Raw genomic sequence first — 14177 nt, forward strand, 5'->3', positions numbered from 1 at the left:
TGAACTCATGCAAATAGAAGCCTGCTGAAATGAAATCACAGACCTAAGCAAAATACCACGTTGAACACATTTGTAGGTTTTATGCAAAGCTCATCTAAATTTGAGTAATTCAACCTAATTTGGCAATCTGCACAATCAGTTTGCAAACTTCAACCACAGAATTTTAAGCATAAGCCTGGAAGATCATTAACATTTGTATTTATCACACAGGCCACAATCCAGCAGAGTACTGAAGCCTGTGTTCAAGTGTTTTAAGTAAGGTCTTAGCATACACAGGGCATCCAGGGGAGTATTAGGAGCCCTAATTACAGAGATAAGTCACTGATATGTTCAGATCACAGATTTGAACCTCAAACTGATCTGAAATCTCAAACCAATGAAGCTTAAGGCCAGGAGCCTTCCTCCAAGAAGCCCAACATCTTTTCTCTTCTGCACCATCTGAAAAACGTTCCCTCATCACAACCATTGCTCTACAGCTTTTCATCTTCCCCCCTTCTCTTCTCCATGAGCCCCACTGTCTGCTGCTTCCCCCCCCACAGACAGAGGCGCAGATGGGTCCCTTTCCATTCCATATGTACCTGCTATCCATCAAGCAGCACAAGAACAGGGTGTGCTCGCCATGCTCCAGGAGCACAGTGAGAGCACCAAGATAGTTATTGAAGGGCAGCTCTCCCATGCTCTTCCCAGCACCTGTTCTGGCTGCAGTGAGAGTTATTTTTCCATTTGTCTTCTCTTTCTTCAACAACAAAATACAATGTGTCTTGGACTCATAAAAATGTTCTTGCTCCAGATAGTTTAAAATGCTTTGTAGGAATGAGAACTGTTTCTCATCCAACTCTACTCATTACCTTTTTTTTTTTTTTTTTCTTTTACTGAAGGTGTCTCCTCAAAGAGAAGGCAAAGCATACTTTTCAAGGTGAAAACTGCCAGCATGAATTTGAATCAAAGTCTGTATCCATTTCAATGGGAAGCTTCACAGCATCCCAGCCACTTGCTCAAAAACAGGAGGGTAAGCAGACTGTGCTGGCACCTCCAACCCTCTCCACACAACCACACCGCCACCAGAGCTGAAATACGGTTGTGTTTCAGCAACACAGTTTTAAGTCATAGGCGTAGCCAAGATTTATTAAGGCAGAACTATGCTAGAGCACATGCAAGTTCAGCTTCTCTCCATGTGTCCTCAGGAAATGTGTTAATTGCTCACAGCTCTAACACAGATTTTCAATACATCTGCAAGACACAACAACACACATGCTAGCACCAGAGGAAAGATCTGATTCTTTTTCCTTGTGCGCATAGTCTTAGATAGTACATTTCTGCATCATGGCTTTCCCTTCCCAAGCCTCCCTTTCCCACCACACTTTTCCCAGTTCTGGATCCCAGGTACCCATCACCATCAGTGTGGTGGGATGGAGCTCACCTGCTGCATTGCTCCCATGGATTTCTGGTCAGGATGGAGTGCCAGGGGATGCACGCAACTTTGTGCCATGATGACTAAACGGTGCAGCCCCACACCTTGAAACCTCACAAGTCCCGCCTCTTCCTTCTGTATCTATGATCAGTCCCATACACACTGGATCACACACTGATGCCCAAATTAAGTTTTGCAGTTTCGCTGACCTTCTTAAGAGCCATGACCTGAGGCAATGCTACTTAGCCCAGAATTGAGAGGAGCAAGTTTCCGAATCGGGATGGCCTTACAAGGGATTCCTATTGCTCCTGGAATTCCTACAGTGCAGTCAGCTACAGCAATCTGCTTTCTTTTTGACACCTCTGTTCTCAAATTCTCTTCACTTAATCTGGGAGTATTTTATTTTGCATCAGGAGGAAATTTCAAGCTTATTCATCCCCAAGACACTACATGAAAGTTGTTGTTGGGTGGAGGGAAGTCTGTGCTGGAAAAAAGCCCAGAGCAGCTGTAAGCACACCGGCCATGCACAGCAGCATCACAGAGACCTAAGCAGGTCCTTATACAGAATAACCCACCTAAACCACACTACACGTTCTGGACATGCTGCTCTTATGACCATGAACCAAAAATAGTTTCTTCTAAAGCAAACTTTTCTCTCTGAGCGCACAGCAATCCAAGTTCCCATACCATGATGGCTGATCCATCCCAGCCTTGTAGAGAAAGAGCTGTGGTGGTGGCATAACGATTTGATGTGGGAGATGTCGCCAGACCTGAACTTCAAAGATACCCCTGAGAGAAACTGCTCTTCACAAGCACAGAAATGAGGAAGACAAACCCCTCAAACAACCGGGTAAAGCCACTTCGCAAATCATGGAGCAGCATGGTCACCTCCAAGGGAACTGCACTCCTGCAGCTGGCAGCAGCCCGGCTGTGCTGTGCTCCCTGCAGCACTATGTGCATGCTTGTGCTCATCAGACTCCAAAGTCTCATCGTCAGACCTGATCCAAAATGCTGAGAGGCTCTTCCTTTCAACAAGGGCTGTCAAATGTCTATATTAATCACAGCTGACAAATATTTTAATTTGGGGACTTTGGAGGGGGCTACGTGCCTTGTTCCATATGAGGAGATGACAACTCAGACCTGCAGCGCGTGATTAATATTTTATGGTTGCCATCCACTGGGTATGCAGCGTGATGCTGGTGCTCGCTTTGCTCAACGTTCATTGCATCTCCAGTGCTTATTTGTGACAGTTCTGTGGAACAGCAGCTCAAGGAGGCTTCATTCCAGCAGGACAGTGCTGGCCGACCTCTCTCGTTGCCTCACGTAATTCAGAGGGAGCAACCATTAAACTGGAACTGAAAGTGCTTTTCAACTTTTAAAGGAAGAAAAAAAAAAATGGTACCGCAGATTTACATATAGATAGCATCTCGGAGAAGAATGATGCTGACTTCTCCTGCCTGGCATTCATTTTCCAAGGCAGCCTCTTAGGGCAGCCAGCAGACAAGCCTGCAACAGGGCCCTGCTGAACGCACACCCCTGTGTCAGTGCCAGCAGCTTGGTGCTAAAAAAGCACAGTGAGATCATAGAGTCATAGAATCGCTAAGGTTGGAAAAGACCCACAGGATCATCCAGTCCAACCGTTCACCCATCACCAATGGTTCTCATTAAACCATGATCAGCAGGAAGATGGAACAGAAGCAAAACGCATCACCTTAAGCACGATGCCACCATCGAGCTCTGCCTTTGCACTGCGCTCTCTGATCTAACTTTGCAGTGACTTTTAACAGCACATCACTCAAAAACTCCCATTTTCTCTTAGGAACACAAGCAATGGTTGTTATGAACCCCGTCCTGAGGAGGTATGCGCCAGTGAAAGACCAGGGTATTTCTTGATCTCCAGTGTCTGTACGCAGCTTAATGCTAATGAAAGGCAACCATTTTTTTTTGCACACAGTGAAAGGGAACAGATGGTGTCACAGTTCTGCTGTGGAATTTAAGCAGAGTGACAACCTATACAGCAGATCATCACCATGAGTGAAGCTCTTTTCAGGCAGCAGCATGGAGGCTTTATTTATTATTTTTTACTTCTTGCCATTTAATATCTCAAAAACCTTATTCTGTCCTTTTCACAATGAAACCTAAGGAAACAGCATCACCATCTCACTATCCTACAAAACCTCAGGAGACACACGATGACCAGAATGTTAAATGTACTGTGAAGGGACAGCTGAAATACAGCACCTCAAATTGCAAGCTGTGATTTTCCAATCGTGTATCCACCTCGACACCGGGCGCTGCAGAGCAAAGCAACGTGGGCTTAAAAGAGACACTGTCAAGTTGAAAATCATTCCTCTGCCTGAAATCTGGTCCCTAATCTAATTATGCTTGCAACACAGATAATGGGGGGGGAAAAAAAGGAGGTCTTTTTTTTCTTTCTAATTATAAACTTCATAGTTTTCTGTTTTACACTTTTGGTTGCCAATATACTTTGTGTGGTTCACGTCGTTCCTTCCTTTCCAGGCTTACCTGCTTTTGTCCTAGGGACAAACAATGGTGAAAAAGCAAACAAAAATCATAGCTGGAAATTTACGTAGAAATATGGAATTTAAAAGGGACTTTTGTCATGTAGGTTTGTTGCTGTTGTTGCTTATTACAGTTTATTACACTTTCGGAACCTACTGCCAACCAAGTCAGACATATGTTTCCATGTGCTGATCCTACCAGAGGCATCTGAATGGCCACAAAGCATCCCCCTCTGCTGAGGCAGACCATATGCAACTGGAAATGTCACCATTTTTAGTCTTTTAATTCCTTCAGATTTATCTTCTCTCAGCTTACTTCAGCTGCCCAGGTGAGCGTTTTATGCTCACAGTGCTAAACAGCAACAGATGATAGGTCCATCCCCTTCATAACTCACATTGAAAGAGCCGTTCTCTGCTCAGTTCATATCCCATCATAAAGAAGGAGAACAACAAAGTTCAGGCTGTTGGGAGGAAGAAAGGTGTCATCCAGACCTCCAGCCCCCTCCTGGAAAGGTCCAGACCTACTCCATTCCCTGACACTTGGGAAATCATTTGCTTGATGACAACTCCAATAGGGTTAGATGATGTGCACCCAGAGGTATGCTACCACAGGGCCTTTTACGAGTTTTGCAGCTCTTAAGACACCTCTAAAAACTCAACAGCCCTATGGGCACTTCAGCATTTGCAATATGCTCAGTTCTCACAGTGGGGAGCCAGAGCCAGATTGCTCTTTCACGTTTAAGTTTGCAAAGGTGAGGAGCTGAGGTCCAGGGAAAGTGGAGCAAGATGAGCATGTCGTACCACGCACTCCAGGTATTGTGTCCTCCTACATCTGTAAAGCAGCAAACTCTTAAACTAAGGCATCATATCAATGAGAAGCTCCACTCCATGCAGGCAAGGGCCAGTCATAAACTTCCCATTAGCCTCAGAAAAATAAACCTATGGAGATAAATTAACGCTTTCTTATCAAGACAGCCCTTAGCAATAGCACCTCCACTAACAGACCACAGGAACGGTGATCCCACAGCAGCAAACCACTCAACTGCAACAGTGACAGTCATTACAGGAACAACGGGACAAAGGCACATTTGGGATGGAAGCACTTCAGGGATGGAAAGGTGGCAAAATATTCACAGCGAGTGAAATCCAAACACATCGCAGCCCTTCACAAGATGTAACCTGCTGATTAACACGTCTTGCAAGGAGGGACACGCCGCTCAGGTTAAAAGGAATTTAACGAGGCATTTCTTAAAGGCATCGGGTAAAAGCACTGCTGCTGCAGAAACTCAATGGCTATCACGCAGCAAGTGTGAAGTGAAGAAGCAGAAAGAGAGGAGAATGTCAGTAAATAGGGTTAATACCTGCAGGTAATACCCATTCCATTAAACTGTGCGGCATTTTCCAGCCTGCAGATCCTCAATCCCATTTAACATCTCTCTCACGCTGCAAGCAGACACATCGGAGCTCCCCCCCAAATTCTGCGAGGCTGTTTGTGCAGGCGGCAGCCGGCTAAGCCGAGGGCTGCCGGTGCTACCCCGGGAAGCTGCGGGGGGGTGGGGGAGCGGCACAAAAGCTCTCCGCACAAAAGGCCATCCCTTTTCATCCTATTTTTCTTTCCTTCTCCATTTTCTCCAGCTGAGCCGTAGCGTTATTCAAGCAACACTTAAGAAATAGATGTAAATCTCCGAGGGGGGGGGGGGGGGGGAATGGTGGAGAGGATAACGTGGGCGAACGGTAAATTCAATGCAACCACTGAGATTTGGAGGGTGAGCCTTCAGCTCTCACCTTCTCCCTGCTCCCAATGAGCCCTTCCCCGGCGCTCACAAAAACCCAAGCAGCGTGCTACAGACATCTTCCCATTTATTTCTTCCTCCCGGAGAAGATGCAAAGGGCCTGACGCCGAAACGACGGCCAGCATCTCCGCGTCCCCAGCGAGACCCGCACAGCACACATAATCACGCGAAAAACATGGCTGGCTGGTGCATCGACAGATGCAAACGAGAAACACCAGACTTAGCCCCATTTAGACCGCAGCAAAATTAAAATGGGGGAGGAAATGGGGGGAAAAAAAGAAAAAAAAAAAAGAAAAAAAAAGAAGGGAAATAATTGTGCCTGCGGAACATGGCTGCACAATTTGCAAAGCCTCCCGAGCGACAGCTTGCAGGGAGCAGTCGTGGCAGCCCGCAGCCCGGCCGTGCGCTCCGCTCCACGCCGGAGGGCAGAGCGATCCGCGGGGAAGGGCTGAAACAGTTACCTGATGGCCGCAACTTCCCCGAGCCGGAGGTAGGGATTCCAGAAGAAACAACGATCCGCTCGGATCCTTCTGGCGGTCCACCGTCTCATCTACATGCGTCTGAGCGAGCCCTTACCGGCAGCTGCTTCTTTTATCAAGCCCACAGGCACAGCAAATTAGTCCGGGTAGACGGTTCAGTCAATGTGGGCTATTCACAGCGCGGCTGCTCAGCCAGCCCGGCCTCTCCCGTGCCCTGTCCCCGGGCAGGCACCCGCCCACCTCCACATGGCCCTGGATAAACACGGCCCCGCGGCACGAACCACATGATCCCCCCGTCGGGGGAAAGGCAAAGCCTAAAGGAAGGCTTTGCTTGGAAAGGTTCGCTTCAAAGGGTTTGCTTCGAAGGGTTTGTTTTTGCGACCCCCTTCTTTTTTTTCCTTTTATTCCCACCCCCCCCCCCCCCCCCAAGGAGGAAAAAAATGTGAAGCAAACGCAATGATCTGAAGATGGGTAATACCTTCCAAATCAACTTAGTCTGGAAAATCACTGGGCAACAAAGTGCCATTCAGCTCTCTGATAGGCACACAGCATCAGGCACGGACCCTGGATGAAGCCCCAGATGCTCCTGCAGGGAGATGTTGGCCACAGCCAATGCATCCTTGGGCTGTACCGAGCCATAGGTTTTCACATTCGCTCTTCAAAGAAGCAAACATGACAAGCCTTTTTTCCCCTCCTTTCCCCACTGCGAACCAGCTTAAAATATGCATACAGAAATAAACACACACAGGAATGGAGCTCTGAGGAGGTGGCAGACGGCGTGCACCACTGCCAGCCCTGGGAGGGGGAGTGAGCCCCGTGCTCCAAATGCACCCACTGGTGGGATCCACAGGGTCAGCCATGAAGAAATACTTACAAAAGCCTCAATTTCCCTATCGCTGCACAAAAGGGAGAAGGACTGACCCTCCTCTGCCTTCCCCATCAATGTATCTGTAGGACTAACACTGTCCTTTTTTCTTCCCTTCAGTGCGGGAAGGCAAAGATAAACATGGAAAGGTGCTGTACTACACACACACAAATATATCCTATAAATAAAGCCCCCCTTGGTTGGAGGTGTTCAAGGCCAGGCTGGATGGGGCCCTGGGCAACCAGATTTAGTGTCTGATGCAGTGGTTGGCACCTGTGCCCGTGGCAGAAGGGTTGGGATGAGAAGACCTTTGAGGTTCCTCTCAGCCCAAACCATTCTGTGACTCTTTGGTTACCTAAACTCTGCCCTCACCGAGGAGGACCATCAGTTGGGAGAAGCTGCCAAACAATCTGACTGCCCATTTCCACTCAGCATTGGCACTTAACTAGAATTTAGCATAAGTCATCCCCGCAAAACAGGTAAATAGCTGTTAGGTATGGGATGCTTAGAAAGGACAGGCTTATCCAAAAAGCAGGTAAAAGGCACACCATGGGGAAGAGGCGGCTCAGAGAGACCTTATCACTCTACAGCCACCTGGAAGGGAGGTTGTAGCGAGGTGGGGGGTCAGTCTCTTCTTCCAGGTGACTGTGATAGCATGAGCAGTAACGGCCTTAAGTTGCACCTGAGGAGATTTAGGCTGGCTGTTAGGAAAAACTTCTCATGAAGGTGTGGTGATGCATTGGCACAGGCTGCCCAGGGAAGTGGTGGAGTCACCATTCAAGAAGTGTGGAGATGTGGCACTGAAGGACACGGTTAGTGGGCCTGGTGGGGGGGGCTGACAGTTGGATTTGATAACCTTAGAAGTCTTGTCCAACCTTAATGATTCTATTCCATGATTCTGTGACTCTTTTGGCACAACGCTGCCCACTCCTGTAGCTTGATCAAAGTCCTGGCTCCTGAAGCTATCGCCCACACACCACAAAAACACAAAGCTCATGTGTTACCTCATAATTTCCTTCTCCATTCTCAGCTTCTCAGGACCTGATTCAGCACAATCCACGGTCCAGCCACAAGCGACATGCCTGCAGGAGAGCAGAAGGATGCTGCACCCTTGGTGCCTCTCCTGGCAGTCACATTGCAACCTTTATAGCAGCAGTCATGGCTCAGCATCTCAGAGATCACAGAGGAGCTCCAGGTGCCCACAACACCAGGGCAAAGCTTGCTGAAATTCACTCATGCAGGAACCAGCAACAGAGAATGGACATTGCAAAGTTAAGCAGGCCAGGTATGACACCCCCAATGCAAAGTACAGCTGGCCAAAAACCCGCTTCTCAGGCTTAATTAGAACTGAGCCCTGAAAAAAGGTCAAACCATTCTCCCATTTAAGTCAACAGGAGTTTGTCACTGTCCTTGATGGCATCAGGACATAGGATATTAAGATAAAAAATGGTCCACTTTATTACCTTGAGTAGGCGAAAATGAGAGTCCATTCTTTACTGTCCCCTGTTATTCCTAGAAGACAATTTAGAGCATTGCTGGCATTTAACTTTATATTTCTTAAAAATGACTTCAGGCAGGACAAAGTGATGTCATTTTTCCCCTGTGTATTTCATCATTTGTTAAGGAAACGTGATCTAGTACTCCAGAAATCTATGCTGAGATCTTTCTCTCCAGGGATCTCAAAAATTCTGATGCTCAGCATCTTTGGGACCACAGTGCTGCCCTGGTACAGACAGTGCAGAGTCTCCTGCCAGAACACCAATGCTCACCACATAGCCCTGGAGTTGGCCCAGACTCCACAGTGAGGAACAAAGGTAGGATTAAAATGCAGAGGCAGCCTCACAGCACTCTTCTGAATTTGGGACTTCAGAGGAGAACAGTTGGAGCAAACACCAAGAGGAGACTGTTGTTGCAGCAGGAAACAAACAGTCTCACCCTTTGAAGCTGGCTGGCAGCACAACTGGTGGGTTCCCAACTACTCACACTTTAATTTGACACTGATGTCACCAAACTTATTTATTTCAGGGATAATAGGAGAGGAAGGAAGAATATCATCAATGTGATATGGGCAAACACTTCAAAGAAAGAAAGGAAGAGCTCAGTTCATCACCTCATCTGTAAACTGGTCATCAGCATCCATACTTTTGCCAAAAAATAAATACATGTGTGTATCCCTGGGGAGCACTTCTTGCTCTTCGGAGGGTACTACGCAAAGGTGCACAAATGGGACACAATTCTGGAAAGCAATATACACTGATCAGGAAAGTGCAATCAACTCTGTGCAGCTCCACACTGCTTTGTTCTTCGTGTTCATCGATTTTAGGGACAGATCATTTAATTTGCACTGTATACATCAGACCTAAAATTTCATTGAGTTCCTCTGGTACTGAGCCCAGGCAGATAAGATGGCAGAATTATTACCAGTTTGGAAAGCAATATTAAAAATTCTTTACATTGAATTTCTGGAATGTGTACATTTCAGTGACTTCCTCCAAACAGGAATATTTTTACAGGTAAAAAGAATTACACTGAATATAGATCTTAAAAGTGTCTGCTTTTCAAGAAGTCACTTCTTGAGGTTCTGGACATTTGTATGTGTCTCAATGGGAATTTTTTTGTTTGCATTGCAAGAGCAGAAGCACAAAAGTTCTCATTGTTACAAAATTAAAACATCTCTTTTGTAAACTTCTGCGTGGATTTGTATGGTAAAAACACTCTTTAAATGACATAGCACCCCAGTTATATATGGCAAAAGACATTTCATTATCAGGAAACAGGAAGACAACCTTCCTACCAAATAAAACTTCCTATTAAAGGAACATCACTGGCTATAATGCATGAGAGAAGCATCTCACCCAAGCGGTCAATGACTCATCTTTTGGCATTACATGTCCCACAAGCATATTATAAGATGCTATATTTATCTATGCAAGAAAAATCCCTTCCTCTCTCTTACAAGAGGAGCCCCCTGAGGAGAAAGAGCCCACCCCACAGCACTGCAGAGCCTTTACTTCTGATGCTTACAGGTGTGAGCAGGAACAGTGATGTTGAAGATCTTTTACAGTTCCCTCACACTTTGCTGCTGCCTGATTTCGTCTGCCCCAGTTGTGCAGTGGCTGCTGCATCTCTGAAGGTAAGCTCCTGCTGGTGACATGTGTGGTTCTGTTGGAGGCACTGAGCATTTCTTTAGCATAAGGAACATGGGGGCCAACGATATACAGACTGATAGTACAGAGGTCAAGCGATGCCATTAAGTTTGCCATGGACCATAATAAGCAATTGCATTTTGCTTGGAAAGAGCTGATCCTAAGCAGGACAGTGCTGGTTTTGAGCAAAAGATGATGGAGACATTGGAAATGCTCAGTAAAAGTGAGAGCAAAGGGCTCCTGGGCCAGGAGACCTTCCCCAAAGCCCCCAAACCCTCAGGGAACCTGGGGAGATCTGCATGTTCCTGAGCCATTTCCCTGGCACTGATTCATTGCCTTTATTCCATCCAGAACAAGATTCTCTCCTGGAAGCTAGTCTGGTTAATTGAAGCACAGGAGAGGTCAGGCTGAGGATTGGAAACTGCACCTCCAGTTCTTATTAGCTGTTATTAAGAACATGAAATACACATTTATTCTTCCTTTTATTTTTTTAACTTAAAGGCAATGTTCCCCAGCACTGCTGCTGAACATCGGGCACTAAATGGCTCATTCCTGCCACTTACGCTTTGGTGAAATAATAATAGCAAGGCTGTAAATAGAGTATTGATTCTTTGGAATTCAATACACTTTATACAAGAACCAAACAGCATTCCTGCTAACCGAAAAAGACAAACAAAGAGGTACAGAGGAGTGGAGGTCACTTTCCTAAAATCAAGCATCCAACACCATGAGCTGCAGAGAATGCACCAAAGCCAGACTTGTTCCATCACCTCATGTTCAGAAGGAAAGCCTGATGCTGCCTTCACCTCTCTGGTGTGTACACAGGCACGCAGCCAGTTGCATCCAGCAAGCAACAAACACCTGCAGGAGGATTTGTTTTATGGCCCTGCTATGGACCAGGTCACTTTCTGGAAGATACTGTACAAACAGAGTAACAAGAAGAGTGATTCCCACTCCAAGCACCATCAGTAAGTAATAACGATCCTTCGCCCGTGACCCGCTCCAACACATCACTGTCAGCTACGTGAGCCAGAATAACGTACATAGGATATATGTGATAATTCACACAGTGAAGATGAGGCAAGGTTTGTCTCACTGTGAATGGATCAGGACGGAGCTTCTCAGCGCAAAAATGAAACACACAAAAGCCCCTCCTGCCCCTTTTCCCATGGGATTAAATGAGGCCATGCCTAAGCCCAACACTCAACACTGCGCCAGGCTTGTAAGTGGTTACGCAGCACTTAAGCTTAAAAACAAAACTTTAACAAGCCTTACTGAGCAGTCTAAACACCACAGATCCAAAAATGAACCCAGAGCAACTCAATCCCTGCTTTTACCATTTTTTATCCATGTGGGCTCTTAATGCACAATAACCGTGACAATACGGATCGAAGCATGAAACCAGGAATCCTTGCACATGTGCTGAGAGAAAACCACACAGCAACCCAAGTTAAGGTCATTAAAAGGAAAAAAAAAAAAAAAAAAAAAAAGCCAACACAAAACACAAACAAAGTATTTGTTTTTTAAACGTTGTCTGTGCAAATGAAGGTAAATAAAGGCATTTAGGTCAGCAGGGTGCTTTGAGCTGACTCAGCATCCTTCTATAACTGTGCTCTTGCTTAATATTGATGTGTGTTCATGCTGCAGAGGAAAGCCAGGGGCAGCACAGTGCAAACACCTTGGTGAGTGAGTGTTGTGGCTCTGCTTTCTGCCTGCCGGGTTTTGGGGGATTGTGCATCACCTTTCCATGGCTTCCTGTCCAAACCACGGACAGCGTTTGGCATTGAGCTTTGGAAAACTGCAATCTGCTGGCTACAAGCACCATCCAAGTTTATTATTTATCATGTTTTCCTTCCACCTTCAAGTATTCCATTGCTAATTACGTGGCAAAGAGCTGTTTTCACACCTGAAAAAGCACCTAAACCACTGGGCCTATCTTTTCAGAGCAAAGATGAAACCAAGCAAAACCAACCCATAGAAGAGAATCTGCAAGGGATGTGGGTGGGAAGAGGTCTGCCCCAGTCCCATCCCTGTGGCCAAGCCAAGGGGCAGGTGGCCCAACCTGCCCTTTCCCAAGGCACCTCAGAGTGCTGCTACCCCACCAGCAGTGCCAGGACCTGCTCCCCATAGGCTTTGCCATCAGCCTCAGCCTTAGTTAACTGCGTCTTTCTGAAATATGGAGATGCGTGGGAAGAGGTGGTGAGAACTTTTAAAAATGGCAGTACTTTGATCCTAATTAACGGAGTTGACTGAAAGCAAAATATGTAGAGCAAATTTTCACGATATTTTTCCACCATCCCCAGACAGAGCCTTTTTCCTGGCACTGTTTAAAATTAATGAAGCAAATATGTTTGCATATTTATCTTTTCAATACATGGAAACAACAACAAGGAAAACAGATTGAACCGATAGCAGAATTCCTCTACTCCAAAGCAGTCTGGATACGGTTTTTGTTTTTAGTTTGTACAATGCAGCCCAAATCAAACAAGCAGTTTAAGTTCACTGGCCATGTAAGCAATCAGTTTTATCCAACAGAACTACTACAAAATAACTGCTGTAGGAATTGACCCCTTCATTTTATTTCCGTCTCTACGGAGAGATACTGAAACCATTTTCAGGGAAGACAATATCCTTCCTGAAGCCTAAATAACAAATCTCTTGCCATTTGCACCACAGCAGTAACAACAAACGTACAGCAAGTCAAATGCTACCATGTGGCCAATAGAGTTTGCTAATGGGAAAAAATGTGAAAGGAGATATAGATATAGATTTGTTAGGACTCCTCTATTAATTCCTGAAGAGATCTTCCCATTTTTCAAACCTCAGCCTGGAATCCAAGAGGTCCTTATGACCCTCTGCAAACCACGATCGGGTCCACCCCACCAAGCCCCCTCAGTTTAAGTATAGCTCACAACATGCCTGTTACATTGCTGGCTAGACATCCCCTGGCCTAGGAGGACAGAGTGAGAGAGGATTACATCTGGCATCAGAAGTCACCTCTCTCCTTACCCAGTTTTACCTTAATTATCACAGACAATAATTCACTAAGATCAGAATTTTTTTTTTCCAAGGGTCACGAAGTCTAAGTAAATGTGATGGATTTTGATCTACTCAACCATTCCTATTCATGCCTTGATTACTGTATCGATTGCCATTACAAATGCTGAGTACCCATGATTGAAGCGATAATTAAAAAGGCAAATCGTAGTGGGCAGTTGTTCCTGTATTACTGCAGAGCTGCAGGTCTCAGACTAGGCTGTTCACAGCATCGATTACATGTGCACATACAAAAACCCTACAGAAACTCAGATTTCAGGGCCCAGGAGGAAAAATACTGAGAAAAGAATCATTATCCCCTCTTCATCCACACACAGTAGAGAATTAACTATAGTTATTAGCTATTGGTCTATCTGAAAGTAAAGAACACAAAAAATAAAGTTTCTCCCCTGTGATGGCATCAAAACAATTAAATTTTGCTCTGCTTTCAGTTTTGTGATTGCTATGGCAGGGATCTTGCTTTTCTGGATCTCCATCTGATGTACAGCTTTCATTACAGCTTTGCAGGTGGAACTACAAATACACACCTTCCACCTGTTTATTACTTCCCATACAGATGTCAGCCTCTACATTGTTATGCACAGATGGCAAAACTACCTTCCATGCTTCTCAGCTTGTTTCTGGTCCATCACGTAGGAAGAATGTTTTAAAGGAAATAAAGATGACTATACTCAACAGAGACACTGGAAAAGCAAGCTTCCAAAATCCTCTTGGCTCTCTGGGCAGAGAATAAATCGCATCATGCTGCAAACCTGATCTCATTAAAATACAAACCTTTCTCATCTCAAACTCCATTGCACCTTTTTTCTTATAATATATATATTTTTGCTTTTATTCAATGTCCTTCTTTCTTTTTCCCAATACGAATGAGCAAGACCATTTAAGTGACACTGGGGTGACTGGC

General features: G+C 45.6%; 1 protein-coding gene across 45 annotated transcripts in view; it reads right to left on the reverse strand.

The window, feature by feature from the left end:
* Positions 1–14177, reverse strand: part of MAGI1 (membrane associated guanylate kinase, WW and PDZ domain containing 1) — a 293011-nt gene that overhangs the window by 108880 nt on the left and 169954 nt on the right. For 2 of the 45 annotated variants that reach the window (XM_040646389.2, XM_046900085.1), the window contains exon 1: positions 6188–6439. The exons of the other annotated variants lie outside the window; for them this stretch is intronic. The gene's annotated coding sequence lies outside the window, so the exon portion shown is untranslated. Of the gene's footprint in view, positions 1–6187; positions 6440–14177 lie in introns of those variants that run through there. 45 annotated transcript variants of the gene reach the window in all.

Source organism: Gallus gallus, chromosome 12, assembly GCF_016699485.2.
Source record: "Gallus gallus isolate bGalGal1 chromosome 12, bGalGal1.mat.broiler.GRCg7b, whole genome shotgun sequence".
Taxonomy (NCBI): domain Eukaryota; kingdom Metazoa; phylum Chordata; class Aves; order Galliformes; family Phasianidae; genus Gallus; species Gallus gallus.